Here is an 18,179-nt window from a genome sequence, read left to right on the forward strand (position 1 = left end):
TCGATAAAAGGGTAGATAGAGACTGACATGCATTTGAACCTGTCAATGATGATTCCTAGAATTTCTGATCTTAGAAGTATAGAATACAGTAAGCCTTTCCTGTAATAATTTCCAGACATAAAGCGCAACAACGAAGGTTGCAATAAATATGGCTAGAAATTGTGCAAAATGACTTTTTATGAGACCATGGGGAATGGAATTATTGTGGCATAATTGTCTTATGTATGCAATTTTAAAATTGGACTAATTGCATCTAATTGTATCTTTAAATTTCATCAAACATGTTTATTGCGGTAATTGTTGCCACTTATCACTTGATTAGTTTCGATAAGTAGGGCGGACTAGGAGTCTGATTTGAATATGTTACAGTTGGAATATGTTTACATCCTTCCTCTATTTGCAATTTCCTGTCATAATTATGACTCAAGACCAGAATAACTTTTGATATTGTAATTTTTGTCTCCTATATCTGCGCATGTAGTGTTAAAATTGAAAGTTGCTAAATTTTATTGGATCAGTTTGTCATCAAGATATTGTGACAGCATCCCTACTTGATTTCAAAGTTACATTTTCTAGGGTGCATTATACATGAAATGGTTCTTCAAATTCAGATCCTGCTCTCAGTGTGATCACAGCAAATATGGAAAAGATTGTTCCAATGAGAGTATCCAATCATGAGAACTATAGTTATTACCAAATGCATTCATACATCAAGAGTTTTTCTTATCTCAGCAGTTCCTAAAAAAAATTTATGCTGTCCTTATAGTTTTCTCAGTTTACAAATTTATTTTGGCTGAGCATGGAATAGGAAATACCCTTTACAGACTGTGAATGGGAAAATGTTTAAACTGAGTTTTGAGTTGTGCTATTTATGCAGAATTTGTTTCCTTTTCACATTCATCGAGAGAGGGAAAGCAGGCAAGTATGAAAGGGTATGTTTGCTGTATAATTCTTGGTAACTTAAATATGATTTTGCCACCTAAGTAAGTCATACAAGTCACAGGCGGTCGACCATATTTTCAATATGGCAGATTTCAACAGGTAAACCACACAAGATTACAGAAGCAAAAGTGAAGTTTTTTGGGTACAGGAATTTCACACCAGAAATGTCTAAAAAGATGAAAAGATGCATGACTTTTGCTCGTTTCACAAATAAATAGAGCTTTCTGCCAAAGAAAACATTTATATATATGCATGAAAAGTATATATGAGATCACAATCTCAAACTCTTGCTGTGGTGAGAAGTACACTTTTTACCCACAATTCATTTCAATATCCTGTAGTTTGCCCACTTAGCACAAGACTTAAGGTATTTGCAATAGCAAGAATTAATCTGAGTTCATTTGTTTTGAGGTCAGTTGTGTCCTGAGTGAGTCTATCAACATAAACAAGAAGAGTATTCATAGGTGTACATTAACAGACTGAGATTTGTCAATGTTAAATTATTGGAACGGGACGGTATTCTTGAAATCTTGACAGAAATATTTTCCTGTGAGATGATTTGACAAGTTTTACAAGAAAAGTAGAAAAAGAGAATAAAACTCTGACAGCCAGAAATGAAAGAGATGGACTATTTATTCTATTAAAGAGATACATAACATGAAAATATTGCCCTGTAAATAATCCTCTATAGAAATCAGCATTGCACAGATGGTGATATAAAAATAGTAGGAAAAATATCCGGATAGAGCACTTTTACGTGAATTTTTTTTACAGTGGGAGTATCATGCAGAAAGTTAGAAAACGATGTTTTTGGTTATTCTCTCTAATCACCAGCTTCTAGTTCAAGGACAGGAAATTTATCACAGTTAAGACATGTATGTGTTGATGGTTTGTATTCATAAAACACCGATGCATTCCCATGAAACTCAAATTTTAAAGCATTTATTGATGTCAACTTTAATATATCCTTATATTTTGAAGTTGTAAATCTGAAAATCTGATTAAAGTACAGAATGCAGATATCTGTAATTTTGTCACCCTTACGTGTTATCAGATGTTACCTCAATGTGGCTCAAAACAGAAAGTTTACAATTGTTTTTCAAATTTTCCCAAACAGAACTTTAAACTTGTCGCTTTCATGGTCAAGAATAAAAAATCTGGGGTCACCATGCAAAGTTCTACATAAGAGAGCAAATCATCAAAAATTTACTGATATTCGAAATTCTAAATTATCATTATACTGTGGGGAAAATTTTCAATTTTCACCAAAAAAGGTGAAAGCTTCATTCATTCCACCAGCTTTAAAGTGTATTCGTACAAACAGCAGACTTGCAACATATTTTGTGTAAAATTTGACTCTGAATATCTGTCCATGGGTTGCATTTTACAATAATCTGCTTTGTGCTGGTGGCAGCTGCACAGTATATTCTGATTTCATAAAGTTTAAAATATGGTGTCTCAACTGTCTGGCACAGGCAATACATATTACATAGCTGTGTTTGCTACACCCAGTGCTATTTTAAGTTGTCAGTCTAACTTGAATGTTTTATTGTTTTTAAGTCTTATTTCTTCGTTTTGAATACAGTTTACAATTACAAAACTGAATTTATTTGAAAGTAGGCTCAATTTTCAATGAACTGTTACATCAAACTACAATCCCTTCTTCTGTTTGATTTGATATTTAATTGACCAATCATGATAGAGTGAGATTACAGGGACGATGTATTGTTGACAGTTTCTATGAATCTGTTCTTGATTTTATCGTCATTTGACGTGGAGGGAAGGTGTGTGTTAACATGTAAGGCCAAAGGAAATAGTAGGTTTGTTTCTGGTCATTTACATGTGGCAAAAATGATGCAGCGATGCTATTTCTTTTTCAATTTTTTACCTTCTCATGTCTATTTATAGACAGAGAAGGTATTAGAGTTGAAAACCAGTATGCTGGTGTCAACTACTTCCGTCTGTCAATACTTCCGTCTGTCAAGATCCGTTGACGTTATGCCATTGTGATGGGTCATATCATAAACTGGTGGGGGTGTTCATGGTTCAGGTTGAGGTGTAGGAGAACGATTTTGAGCTGTGACAAAAATCAAAAGGGACTTAGTGGCATAGCCACAGTGTTACATGTAAGCCTTTCTCCAAGGTTCTTAGTTGACTACGATCTATTACAGACTACTGAGCTGACGTTAGGGGTATATACTCACTTTGTGTTTGCTCACCCTGTGTGCGCTAGTGTTTGGTACTGAGTTGCGTGGATATCCCCTCATGGCCTCACGTGATATGGGCCTGTTGCATAATCTGCAGATGATCATACGCTTCTGAGTCTGAAAACGGTCGTTGTGTAAGCCTGTCGGCATTTTCCTTGCATTTTTTCTCATTTAATTTTGCAAAATATCGGCGAGTACCTCAATATTTCAAGATAACTCTTTCTTCCCAATCGTTTCCTTGAGTTTCAGAGTCATATGAACGAAAATGAGTGAAAGTTTTTGACAGGAAAATCGGACGTCGGCCATGTTCAATGTTTACAGTACAATCAGAAGATTATGTGGAGGAAATAACTAACAAACACTATTCATGATGCCCGCCCTCTAGAGGCAGACCTTCCTATATGAAGTAGAACATTTGATGCTTGTGGAAAGCTTGACCACACAAAGGAGCATTTTAACTTTTAGAAAATGACAAATTGAATAAGAAGCTATTCTGAAAATGTCAAATACTGAGAAAAAATGCGCAAATATTCAAAATAAACAGGTTAACTGACTGTTCAGCTATAAAAAACAATGAAAATGTTTATGATCAAAAGTTTTTGAGATGCGCACATTTTAACAAATACAGAAATTATTAACATTATAAATATAAGGCCAAACTATTTTTCAGGGATGGGACAGGTTGGAAATGAGGGGTGAGAGACAAAGGCACTCCTATTGCTGCATGTGGATGCAGCCACACCATTTCATTTACAGCATACTTATTCACTGTGTTGTGTTCAAGTTCCATATTGTACTGACTGTCATACAAGGATAACATAAGCAAATCAAATCAAATTAGAAAAGGATCAATGCTGTTGTGTGAATTTTGCTGAACACGGCTGATTTTAATATTTCGCCCTACATATTTGGTATCCAGCAAAGGCATATTTTGATGTAAAGTCAAAATTTACACTACATTGCTGACAATATATGTTACCGTTTCTGCATGAACTTTGCTTTTTTAAATATAGAAAGTACTTCGAACAGATTAACAATTATCGTGATGTCAACCCATGATTTTACATCACATCACAAAGACTGTAATTCTGCTAATTTTTTTTTTGTTTTTCAGTCATTTTATAAATTTTGCACTGCACAAGATGATTGAACAAATTGCAATGTTTGAATTTGTAAACTCAAAGAATAAAAATCCTTTGGTCACAGATTAAATTATTTTTTTAAAAGAAATTTACTCTTAAACACTTTAAGCATATATTCTTTACACGGTCATGTATTTCAAGGAAAATATGCCTATTTAAAACAGTAATTTCTTCACTTTCAATTTCTTTTGAATACTATGACAATTATCAGCCATGAGGTTTTACAAACACAAGACCAGATAAGCGTTTTTCATCGTTTCCACAGGACTCTTTGGAATATCCCTTAAAAACAGTTAAAAGTGACTTAAAATGATCACTTGGTATACATTTAATTTACAGATGCCAGGTTGTGTATTTCACATGCACTCAGGTCAGTAGGGAAGTGCGTCATTACTATTTTGGACTGTTAATTCTTATTTCTGAATTATTTAACCTTTTTTCCACACTGAACTATCTTTAGGCAGTTTATACTGTAGCTTAGAATTTTTTTTGATTGATGTATTTAATCATCTTTTGGGTTCTTTGGGTCCATATCTCACCTCATGCCCCTACATCATCAACTATTTACCAATAACTCCATGCCAACAACCAATTACCTGACCTGGCCACACATTAGAGAAGGTACAGCGTCATTGACGGTATTTTTTTATTGTTGTTGGACTTTGATACATTTTCCCCTTTTTTTCCATAGGGGCAAATGAAAAACAGGAAAAAAAAGAGTTCACGCACACACTTTGAAGTGATGCGGGCGGTGACCAGAAACAAATCAATTTTCTTTGGCCTAAGTGTCAGTTTGTATATGATATGTAAATGACACTGAGTTGGATGTATGTATCAGACTGCCTTCAGACAGCACTGTGATTACATCCAACATCTGTCATGACATAGTGGTCAATTTTGTGCATTATTTATAACATCCTTGAATATATATCTGTGTCAAGTATTGCCAATAGGCTAGTGCATAACAGACTTTGGATTACGTGTCCTTCTCACACCCCTGCAAAATGACAGAATATTTGTGTGCAATATCCAAAGCTTTCTGAAATCTCCAATATCCGTTTACCTTTCCGGCAAGGATGAATACTAGACCTAAGCCCAGCCGTAGTGTAATTTAATACTTTCCTAGAGGGTATGTTTGTATTTATTTACCATTAAAGGCACACCTAGACATAAGCAGGATGTCACACAGTGTTCTATAAGTTTGATACCTTTTGCCCCCAGATATGTTCTCCGTGTCTCTATCAGATATAAACCTTCATACTGTAGTAGAAGAGTTTCACTGCAAATCTTAGAGTGTCAGCCCTTTAACATTTGAAAAGTTGACTGCAAACTCATGGCAGTCACCACTTACCTGTTATTTACCGCTTTGAGCGCCAAAGTCTATTTCTGTCCCCTTTATATAATAAACCCCAGTCAATTTTTCTCAGATTTTTGCCAAAATTTTGAGAAAAAAATTGTAGCCAACGAAATGTGATGTCCATCCATGTGATTACCATCGGTAAAATTTTGCACTAAAATTTGGGTGGGAAAAAATTACAGCGCTCAAAGGGTTAACCCTTTCACCACCATAGTTTGGTCCTAACCCATTGTTATCAATGGTCAGTGTGGACCTGTTTACCTGTGATACCAGTAATATATCATTAGTTTTTGTTTTACAAATACATCTTCATCTTTTCCTCCCAAAAATCTGTTGAAATATTAAGCATTTGCCTCAGCCCTAGCTCAGACCTCCCTTTTAAGCCTGATGCAATGTATGTTAAGTTACAGTCAACTATTTTACACATTAATTCTAACTCTGGACTAGAATCCATTCATCAACAATAACTTTGGACACAGTCTGTCTTGATATATCGAACATACGGCATTTCAATGTCATTTTTGGCGTAGAACAAGAAACATTGTTTCCCAAAACATGCAAAGAACAAACATATTTCAAAATTTTTCAAATTTACAACTTGTGGACATCTGATAATGACTTTAAAAATAAAACCTTGGCAAAGATTGTCATTGCAATCAAAAGTCTGTCTAGTATCTTGTAAATGTGAGCCAAAAATATTTACATTTAGGCAGTGAACAATTTTATGCTCAACTACATCTGGAAAAACCTATAAGACACCATTAATCATACAAATAATATATTATCTAGACACTGAAATAAATTTTTTATAGGGATTTGTTTGATATCAGTAGTAAGTTACCTTGAATAATTTACATTGTACAACACCTGCAGGTGTTATTTCTCAACCCGTTTCCTCTAAAAAGTATCACCCCACTGTGAAGATATAGTTGTTGTAAAGCACAAGTCTATAGACAGATTATGGAAATCTAAAATATTTATGATGCTTCTCTGGTCTAGAGATTACACAGGCTCATTTTGAAACCTTTTGAATGAATGTACGCTTTCAAATTCTTGTTTTTGCGAAAAATGAAAAAAGTTAACTGTTTTTACAAATTATGTAGAGAAAAGCAGAGACATTTGGATTTGAAATAGAGAACCCTTTCTTGATATTTTGACATCAGCTGAACAGTGAAAGAGCAAGTGTCTCTATCATGTGACAAGATAATTTATGGCTTCTATATTGTGTCGCCAACAGCTTGCTGTAAATTTCCCCAAAAAATTTAATCTCTCTGTAATTTTGACAATTTTGGACTAGATGGACATCTCTTTTCATTGGCTATATAGTTTTTGATCAAAATTTTGGAAAAAATCTGAAAAAATTTGTGTGGGTTACAAAAATTGACTTCTACCACACACATGCATCATTAACCCAGTGAGTGCCAAAGTAGTGCTGTTTATTACACAACACATATCATTCTATCATTGTGATTGGCTTGGACTTAAACAGTCACGTCATGGCATATTGAAAAAAAGTGATTAGAAACATGGTTTACAGTAAGAGACTTGTTGCACGCTCGTTTCGATTAGGTAATTTTGACCGCTGTACCGTAGATATACCTCACAGTATTGTGTTCAGCGTTTCTGTGTCCAGTGAGATGATCTTGACTGCTGCAGACGTACCTGAGTTTATTGTGCATCTTTTCTGTGCAGAACAAATTGTTGTGCACTGGTTGCGTAGAAAACCATGCGTATGACTCCCCGCAGGCATATGAAACATAACTCCAGTTTTAATAATAAGATGACAAAAGTACAATTGTAAAGTGTGAGTACATACAACTAGCCAGGTGAGAAATTCAGCGTTGCATTGATCTTCTGGAATTTGTGCTTCATATTCACAGTGTAAGCAAATTAAAGCATATGGCTCTCAGTTTGCAGCTGTCTGACACAGTTTATACGGCAATAAAATTTTGATTTGTTGGAATTGCGGCAACATTTTCCTCACATGCTCACAGTTTACAGCTGCCATTTTGAATTCAGTTACAAGTTTCACTCAGTACACAATGAACTTGTAGTTCAAAATATACCTTTTGCAAAGATTTTCTAATTTTGCATGAGATCATTCCAATACTTACAAATAATCTTATTAGCTTTTGAAATATCAAAGTTACATTTACAATACTGGACCGATTCTTGACAATGTCTCAGTTCTTTAATTAATATGTAAAAATAAATATTTGTCAAAACGTTTTTATTACCTTTCAAATTGTGACCAAGGGCCATTACCATGCTATTTATTTGGTAGTTTTGTAAGCTATATCTTGAACTTCAACAAATTTTGTAAGGTGTCTTGAGGTTCAAAGATGTTCAACTTGGCCAATAGAGTGTTATCAATGTATCATTCTCAAGGGAAGAACCAGTTAATTTCGTTTTTTTAAGCTCAGAAGATCCAACTACTGACGTGAGTCAAATCCAAATCAGAAATGTTACATATGCAAATGCTAACATCTTACATGATGATGGTGATAACTTTACTGATCGGAACTGTACATTGTGTGCATGAAATCCTACAGATTGTAAATGAGACATTTTATGCCGTGTGTAACAAACAGTCATTTTTTCCATGCAAATTTTCCAAGTGAACATGAAAGAAGTTGATGCGGGCAGTTGTGATGGATATGCACCAGGATGTGAAACAAAAGCTTTTCTCTTTTTGGCTTAAGCTGCAGATCTGATGTAATTAACACACAAAATGCCTATCCGTTTGCAAGAACTGATAAAATTATCAGCTATTTTATTTCATGTAATTTGTACTGGTAATATACATTGCATGTACGTTCACATTGTGGATAATTGGCCGCCATACATAGACAGAATGTAAGGCCACCAATGCATTCTTAACCTTAGACAAATCCATTAGGCAGTTTGCTGGTTGATATTTTTGTCTCATATCATAAATAGTACTTAGTCTTTTCATCTAATTTGCATGATATTGACATGCCCCAGGGTGTCACTACAACTTTCCCCAGGGCCATAGAGTGTTACTATAACTTTCCCCAGGGCCCTAGGGTGTTCTTCAATTTCCCCCAGGGCCCTAGGGTGTTCTACAATTTTCCCCAGGGCCCTAGGGTGTTATTCAATTTTCCCAAAGGCACTAGGGTGTTACTACACAGCTAAGTAGCCATTGGAAAGAATCAGATGTAGAAGTACCATATGTTACCAACTATAAAAGCATTCAAAGTTGAATACTTTACGTCGTCACAAAAATTTCACTTTTTAATTGATATTAAAATGCCATATGTTTGACTGATTTTGCTCTGAACGTTGATGTTTATGGACTTTCTCTGTTGCATTGTGACAGTGCTAGTGTATTGAGTGAGTAAAAAAAATCAAGCGTGTATAACAGTTTTAATATCCCAGTGTGAGGATTGGCGTCCAGCCTTTACAATGCTTCCCATATAGAAAAGAAAAGGAATTTGGCTACGTGTAGAAGTCAGTATAGTAGCTGTCACTGTGGAAGGAGTGAATACGGCCTGACTTACTTCAGACAGTGTTTAGAGTATAGCCTTGACATATGCCAGGTCAATTCCAAAATTGGTGATGCTGTACCATAATGTTATTTCCACCATTAGCCAATCACCAATCTGATTATGTCATTGATAAGATTGCAGTCACTGCAGGTTTGCCAGCATTGTATGAATCTCTATCAGCTACTTTCCGCCCTCGTGTAGGCCGTAAAATCCAAAACTCCACACTTCTTTCATGATTAACATGTTCCTACGTTCTCTAAGAACGACAAACAATAAGACCATCAAGCAAAGCAGCAACAAGATATTGGTGATTCATTTTGATCACCCCTTTCCTGATTCCTTCATCTCTCTTGCGCAGAATTTTTGATAGGTGCCATCTCCAATACAAATAGGGTTATCTGAATGATCTGTGTAGGTACATGGTACATATTTCAAAGATATATATTTCGCAGGGACTTCAGTCCGGGCATCAAAGCAATATGGGGTTTTGTTGTCTGAGCCAGACAAAAATGGTATGCAATTTTGAAAATGTGTGTTGACAGAGTGGCCACACAACTGTTCAAGATTATTAAATGTGCAACGCCAAGCGTTTTGGCAAAACCGCTCTTTTACAACTGACAATATCTTTGACACGGATCTTCTTTATTACATGCCTCGTATATCGAACATCGCGCGCTCCATAGGATTCAATGGTAACTCGTTGATGACGTCGCGGGCCGCATAGTCATCACTGGACTGAAAGTGAACTGGAACTATTTTCAACTTGAAAACTTTTTGATGTAAAAATGTTGAAATTTCATGTTTCGCATAAGTAATCGATTTTTGGAAAATTTTGCAGAAAAAAAATTGATAAACCGCATAACAGTATTTTAAATATATCAATGCGCCATTCCATTGTAAAAATCGTTCCATTTTTAATGGTTTTTCTTCTTAGATGGAAATAAAAGCATTTGATTATCATTTACCAATAAACCTAAATATTTTGAGTGAAAAATGTGTGTAAGAGAGGCATGTAATAAAACATTATAGCCCAAACAAGGGACTATGTACCCTTGGGGCAGGAGACCATTTGCCCTCCTTACGTCGGGCAAATGGTCACCTACCCTCAGGCACATAGTCCCATGTTTGGGCTATTGTATATAATAATGCACAAAAAAGTTATGTGAATGGTGCAGTAGAGGAGTTTATAGCAAGATAGAGTTCAACACACTATGGTTTACGTAACCATGGATGCTTGTGGAAGTTAGGTGCCAGGAAATACACTCTGGAACTGTTGGTGTCAAATTTTTCCTGATGGCATGCTGGCTGCTGATTGGCTAATGATAGGGAAAAAAATATTACGGTATAGCATCACCAATTTTTGAAATGACTCGGACTGTAGACATGCACAACTTGGGCTGCAGTGGATATCAGTGAACTATAGCTTGGCTTTGGTGTGCACCTCTTCTCCACCCCTATAGTTATATTTGATATGCGTGGGCATACTCCTCCACACCCCCTATCATCACAAAACTTTAGTACAGTCCAGATCTGTATACTGTATCATTGAGGAAATGGAATTGCCCTTACAGGCAGATGATTTTCAATAAGATGGAAATATGTTCATTTTTTCCCCCATTTTCCATTACCAGCCAACTCTTTTTGATTTGGATAATGAATAAAAGGAGAGTTCAGGAATCCCCAAGGCCATGAACAACAGTCTTGAGTAATTGATTTCTGATGGTGTCTATAAGGTAGATTACATCCAGGAAGTTCATTTAATTCAATCGATTCAAAGTGTTCACATTTTCTTCGTATGGATATCTGTATACATGCATTTTTAAATCCATTTTCGAGATTCAAGGATACATATGCTATCACAAAGGAAACCAACCATAGTAAGAGATTTTACAAAGAAGAACCTGAAGGCTGTCTGATCATTTTCTGTTGAACCATATTCGTATCATGATCAGTTGTAATTATGAGGTCAAGGGTCGTCATGAGTGTTTCTTTCATTCTGCAAAATATTTAGATCTTTACAAGAATTTCTGTTTCGGTTTTCAGAGCTTTTAAATATATTGTCATTGTATCCATATGGTAGGGGTAGCAAATTGAAAGGAAAATCAACTGATAAAGGGAATATAATGTTAGATGTCAAAATTCCGGGTGTGTGTGAAATATAACTCAATATGAGCCATTTGACCCTTCTTACCTGGAGAATTATCTCATACCAGAAGTAAGCCTTCGTACATGTTTGTTGTAGGTGAAATGACATTTGTTTCTCCCATAAATTAAATCTAAATGAGAGATTTTCTATGATAAAGTGCATTTTTGACAAATCTGCAAAGGCATCATTGTCGATTTTTGAACAATTTATTGAAATTTGTGTGTGAGCAAGGAACACCGTAAGTTCAATGCAAATAGCAACACTCACTTGGAAGTGTTGAAGCTTACACAATATGATGTTTTATTCCCTTCAAGGCTTGATAAAATTGAAGGATTATTTCTCAGATGTGCCACTTCCCATTTTGCCACCGATTTTGAATTCAAAAAATTCCTCAAAATCTGTGGTGAATGTTCCTGCATTGTAGTATTTCTTATTCACTGACCAGGTTGTCATGGTTTTATGATATTGCTAATGTTTCTTTGAAACAACATCAAGCCCATCCTAGCCCGGGGTATACTTTTGCAATGTCAAGATATTCAGTGTCAGAAAGTTATCCGGAAATTCAGTTTTGAAAAAAAATTGCCAGCTGCTTTTTTTGTTTCGTCATGAATATCAAAAAGAAAATATTTCTCTTTGTCTAGCCCAAGGCATGAATAACTGTGAAATATGTAAAGAAAGAAATAGATAAATAAAATAAATAAATAAATAAATAAATAAATACAAAATTCTGTGCATTTAAAAAAAGCAAACATTGTAGATAGATTGTGCATTTACAAGGTACTGACTGAGACATTACTTTCGCTCAGCTGTGTTTTTTGTTCACTGTTTTCTATCTATTTCCCTGTGGAAACCATAATCAGTAAAATAATTTGTGGAAATCATTATTGCATTGAGAATTTTCATGTCAATGAATATCATTACAGTATCAGCAGCTTCAGCATCTGGAATTAAGATAATTTTGTGAAGTAATTTTTGTTCTGAGTATAAACTAATAACTCCTTTTATGTGGGACAGGATATTGATGTACAAGGTATGTAGTTGGTAAGCATAGCCAGTGTATACCTGTGTACAGTATGAACCGCCATCGCTTATGATAGAAAAATCCAGAGTTGAACAATTTTGTCAGTGTTTCAATACATCTTGTACATTAACCCTTTCACCACCATGGTTTGGTCCAAACCTATTGTTATCAATGGTGATTGTGGACCTGTTTACAGGGAATTGGGGTGAACAGGTTATTAAAGCGAAGGTAAAATCTTGAACTACCTATCACATTCATAGTATTTTAGCTAGAAAATGTTTGATGTCATTGGGCGTCATTTCATTGTACAGACATTCAAAAGAGCTATCTATTTTCTGTTGAAAGTTTATTGAGGGCTTTCAACCCATCAATATACACTTTCTGAGGTTACTGAGTCCGTCGTTCCAGAATTTTACAAAGCCATTTCAGCTAGTGCGTTGCATCTACCTGGATTGTGTTTATCTTGTTGCATCGTTCAATCTCCAAGTAGCTTGATGTTGGTGTATCACAAATATGCACAGGGAAAACCACAAGTAAATGTCATATTGAGTCAATGTACCGTAGTTGGTGGGAATGGCAGACTGCACTAGATCTGATAACTGCGCATAGCTGTGATGACACTTTGAAGTATGGATTTTTCAAAAGCCTATGAATGAAAACAAGTTTAACAATGTATAATATTGATATTTCTGTGTGATTTTAATTTTCAATTTATAGTGCAAAACCAGCAATCAAAGCTGTTGTATAAGGGAACACATTTGATATTAAATAAAGTTCTAAAAGAGGCTGTGGAAGTAAGCCTTGTTGACAATGTCAGATCCCCTCAAAAATTGTTATTTGTTTAACAGGTGTAGCTGAATTGTAAAAGAACAGAAATTCTAAAGAAATTCCTTTTGGAAGTTCAAATTATTCTCAAATCTTAATCTCATACTATGTAATGAACATTAATGGTGTGTTATGTGGTGGCATAATATAATTTCAGTGTTCAGTATTTTCCCGGATGGTTGGTAGTTTTGTTGTATTGCCATTGTTATTTAGGAAATGATGGTACAGTTTCTTTTGAATTTATGGCTTGGCATTTAGGAACAGGATGTTTGATTGAATGCTGAACAACAATCAGGCAAATACTTTTTGCAATTCAACCACACGTGATCTTTACTGGAGTGTACCGTAGTGTCTCTCTCTTTCTGCAGTTGCCATAGATACCAGCAAAGAGAGGGAAACTACTCTCCACCGTCAGTCGCTTGTTTCTCATCCCAGACTGTCAGAATTCACAACTGAACACTTACAACCCTTTGAAAAAAGTAAGCTACAGAAATGAAAAAAATCCCCCCACAGCAATGAAATTTCTTTTGTACATAACACTGATCAATGTAGACATTATTTAGTTGTATCACATACCAGGAGTTATCTTATTGTTGAAAATACAATCTTGGAAAATGTTAAAACTGAAACATCAAAAAATCCATATTGTAGTATGCTGACATTGGAAAAAGTCAATAACCATATTTTTGCAGAAACAATGTATTAAAATATTATGAAAAGAAATATAACTTTGCACATCAATGATATTTCACTCATGATAAGCAAAAATTATTTGTAATGTACTGCAGATAAAAAGTAAACAATATTGAGTTTTTTGCCCAAGCAATACGGTTGGAGATCATTTTTGGGTTTTTCATCTATAAAAGTCTTTATTATAAACAGTTTCCATCTGTCCATGTAAAATTTCACTATGCTGCCCTCCTTTGTACCGTACGTCTGTTTGTAATCATTTCCAATCTGTGTACCCCCATCTCTCTATCACTACCTGTCTCCTACTGTTCATTGGGTGTGTATCCATCCGCATCATGGTGAAAGAAGAATATTACAAGCAAAGTGTGGTAGGAGCAGTGTTAAAACTGCACAAAATCTACGCTTCATGAACGGCATATATTGATCAGCAAAGTGTCCATGGTTCAGAATGAGATTGATGAATACAAGGAAGTAATGTGTGATCTTTTTCTTATTTTTTTCAGTTTGAAGTCACTTGTTATACTGTCACCTCTGGTGTGTGTCGTTGCTTTGAATAATCAAGTGCAATGCATGTAAGCTTATCCAATCCATCAAATACAATGGTTTGGTAGACTCTGAATATTCATTATGCACTTGTAGCACCCTGAATGTTGATTGATGTTGACTTTGACCTCTTAGGGGGCTCCGCTTGCTCAGTACGACTCATTTCAATGAATTTTGGAGATCTCTTTTGGATAAAATATGCTCCTTTAGTGACATGTAGATAGTCTGTGAAGTTCTGATATATTGCATCCATCTTCACCTCAGGTGCTGTTCCCCTCAGGAAAGTTCGCCAAAGGTTCAGTGAAACTTTCAAGATGATATCCCTGATGTTACTATCAATCAGACTATACTCATTTTGCTATGAAAACATTTTATAATTGTTTTCACGGTGGAGCAGTCTCAGGGTGGTCTGTGCTACTGATTGGTTTGAGTCATATAGTTGATTTATCATGCATGTAGTTGACACAGGTAACTATCATGTGTAACAGGTAATTCATCACTGCAGAAAATTGACAAATATGAAAGTGTCATGATCATGTGAGTTGACCTACATTCTTTTCCTCCTCCTTCACTTCAACACTATCCTGCCATGCAGTAGCACAGTGATGACAGGGACTGGTTACTTATTGGTTTAGCAAGTCACCAATCAAGCAAGGATAGCTATCATCATGTATTGAACTTCAAAGATGTGTATTCAATGGCAGCATGGATGATGCAAGGTCATAGGTCATAAATCATGGCAGGGTCAGAAGTTACATACTTAACCAAGGGTCACAGCTGTCACAAATTTCACTCAGCATTTGTGAAATGCCAGTTTTGCCAGTGTTTAGTCTAGAAATCGCACTACAAAATTCATGTCTTCCGATTCTTATTTGTTATGTGATGGACATTCAACTGCACAATAATGCACGCAGTGACAGGTTTACAAGGTTTCAGTACGGTACGTTTGTTCATAGGAGTAACAAACTTGCTCTCAATAATTCATCGGAGTGAATTTCCAAAGTGAGTCAAGCAATGCTTCAGTAAAACTCTAAAGTAAGGAAAGAGAAAACAGAAGCACCATAAACGGATTTCTCATAGGATCCAGAATTATTGATTTACTGCAATGGAGGAGATTGTGAATTTACTGTTTACAGACTGAAACTTAGTTCCATTTCATGTGAAATGAGTCATCATTTCAGCTCTAGGAAAAGACAGAACACCAGGTCCTTACAAGCCATAGTGCAATTCAACATCATGTTAGGGCATATGCTTGTGTTTATTCACCATCAGGCACCCCTAGACAAGTACTGATTTGCACGGTGAGGAGGATGTTGTCCAGTGTCCTGATATGCTAGCATTAGTCTACTTTCCTCAGCCAATGGCTCTTTATGTCCTTTTGTTGCCTCAAGTTAGAAGTTTTGACCAATTTTTCAGCTCAACATGCTTTTAAAACAAAAAGGAAATTCAGTTCAAAATGAATGTCTTGGTTTTAAAATGGAGCAATTATGTCAGTTTTTGAAAAAAAATTGCACTTTTTGATGACAAAATTTTACATGAAGAATTGTACAGAAGAATCTTCTTTAGGGAATGCAGTTCTTGAATAGTTTGTCTGGTGAATACTTGTAATGATTTGAGAATACTGCTGACAGCTTGAGATCAGTTATCTATGAAGTGTTATCACATAGACAGAGGTGTAAGTTCAGTGAATTGAATGTAGAGAACCTCATTTGATTAGTTTGATAAAGATGTCAAAAATATTTAGATGTTGCGTGATTCAGTTCCACATCAATTGAAAAGTTTGAAACGCACTCAATACACAGGGGCTTTAGTTCCTCAATTACCCTGCAGTCATCCAGACTGACTTACCTATAATCCTCTTGACTCACAGCAACACATGGAGATGTGCCAGTAGCATTACACTAAGAACATCCATGCACTTTCAGGGTTAGCATATACCATGTAGCTATAGCAACATGTTTCTAGTATCAACATTAATATTCTCTTACTTTGATTTTCTATCATTTTACTTTTGCATCTTCTCTTCATGCATCAACTATTTTAGAATTTGATGAAGAGGGTTAGCAGCAGTTTCAGTGTCTACTAAGAAGACTGAAATACACAGTGGTTTCACGGTCTATCAGCAATCTTCAGTTCTCCATCATCTTTCTAAGCTATATACTCATCACTGATTGGTAAAGGTTTTGATGAAAGTAAATTTAAAGTAACATTGCATAAAGAGTGTGGCTTTTACACCCTTCATGCAAGCTGATTCATTTATTATTTTCCATTTCTCCTTCGTGGCGTTTGAAAAGTGTGTTTTTATAAGTCAAATTTGCATCACTCAAGTATGGTATCTTTCTTCACTGTAAATTCAATTATGGTACTTTCATATTTGATTTCATAGTCTTTGATTGTCAAATTACCGAAAATGGAACACTGACATTTAACGACAGACTGAGTGTAAATTTACTTTCTCTAAATAATTGACTTTACAGACAAATCTTTTGCTGGAGAAAATGTCACATAAGATATTTGTGAATTTCTCTTGGTCTCCATACGACAAAGTGTATCGATCTGGGTCAAGGGTCGTATGCTACGATTACATCATGGGTAATATTATTTCCTGTCCTAAAGGCCAAAAGCCATTACATAATTATTTAGAATCTGTCTCTTTGGCAGCTACTTGTACACAGGTTCTGTACACTCCTCTTGAGTCCTTGGAAGTCCTTGACTGTTAAAGCCTTCTTGAATGTCCTGAAAAAGTCCTGGAAAAATGAAATTGAGTCCTGGAAAGTCCTGGAAGATCGATAATCCATCCACAGTTATCAAAAATTGGGAGATGACCAGTCATGATATCGCAAACTGAAATGTTAAATGATATATAAAAATGATATAGTGTAAAAATGATACCCTAAAAGTGGTATCTTTGACCTCAAACAGTCCTTGAAAATAACTGAAAGAGTCCTCGAAGTCTGTGAATTTTAAGTGACTATTTTGTGTGCACCCTGTGTACATCTCAAAAGTCATAATGCAAAGAGATCTTGGCATCCTTAATCACCGTGGTATCATCACGACCTATTACATACTGTAACAGGTGCAGTGTGGTCACCCTGCTACAGATTTCACCTCCACACAGCTAAACAATTTAAATTATTATCAAGAGTGACGAACACTACAGAGTAATAGACCACACATATTTCATGTGTGTAGAGCTTTTGACTCATGACCGAGACTATCTATCAAATTATCTAACCTTTGCCATCATTAACGCTTTTACAGGATATAACCTTTAGTTATGTGCCTGTCGTGATCAAACTTTATCTCCATAGGATGAAAAATAATTCCATTTGCTTGCAAATGACTGAACTCTTACATTCAAATAGCTTAACGGCAGACTTAACTACATCAAACATCTGCGTTACAACCTTTTGCCGTATTTCGCATAGTTTGTCATTTCATATGCTTCTCAATAATATCTGCTCTTTTTCTATTCCATTTTTCCATCGTTTTGTCTTTGTTTTATGTAGTAAAGATAGTTTATTGCCAGCGTGAAGGTTGTTATAAGTAAAATTTGCTCCTGTGCAGACTAGATATTTCGTGACACAATGTCCACCCATGACATGCATCTACTGCCGGTGTATGTTTTTCCATATGGTGCAGTATACATAGGCACAGATGCAAAGAATATTTAGAGATATGAACCCAAAAGTAAATAAAGTATTCATGTGAAGTGTTTGTATTTAAAACTCTTCAAAGGGCTTTCAGAGCATTATTGTGACTCAGACATGCATTACATGAAGCCGGAAAATTCTAAA

The 18,179-nt window shown here is 35.4% G+C and overlaps 1 protein-coding gene across 1 annotated transcript in view; it reads left to right on the top strand.

Moving 5' to 3' along the window:
* Window positions 1-18,179, top strand: part of LOC139116986 (alpha-1,3-mannosyl-glycoprotein 2-beta-N-acetylglucosaminyltransferase-like) — a 67,968-nt gene that overhangs the window by 31,837 nt on the left and 17,952 nt on the right. The window lies entirely within an intron of this gene.

This window comes from Ptychodera flava, chromosome 18 (assembly GCF_041260155.1).
Source record: "Ptychodera flava strain L36383 chromosome 18, AS_Pfla_20210202, whole genome shotgun sequence".
Taxonomy (NCBI): Eukaryota; Metazoa; Hemichordata; class Enteropneusta; family Ptychoderidae; genus Ptychodera; species Ptychodera flava.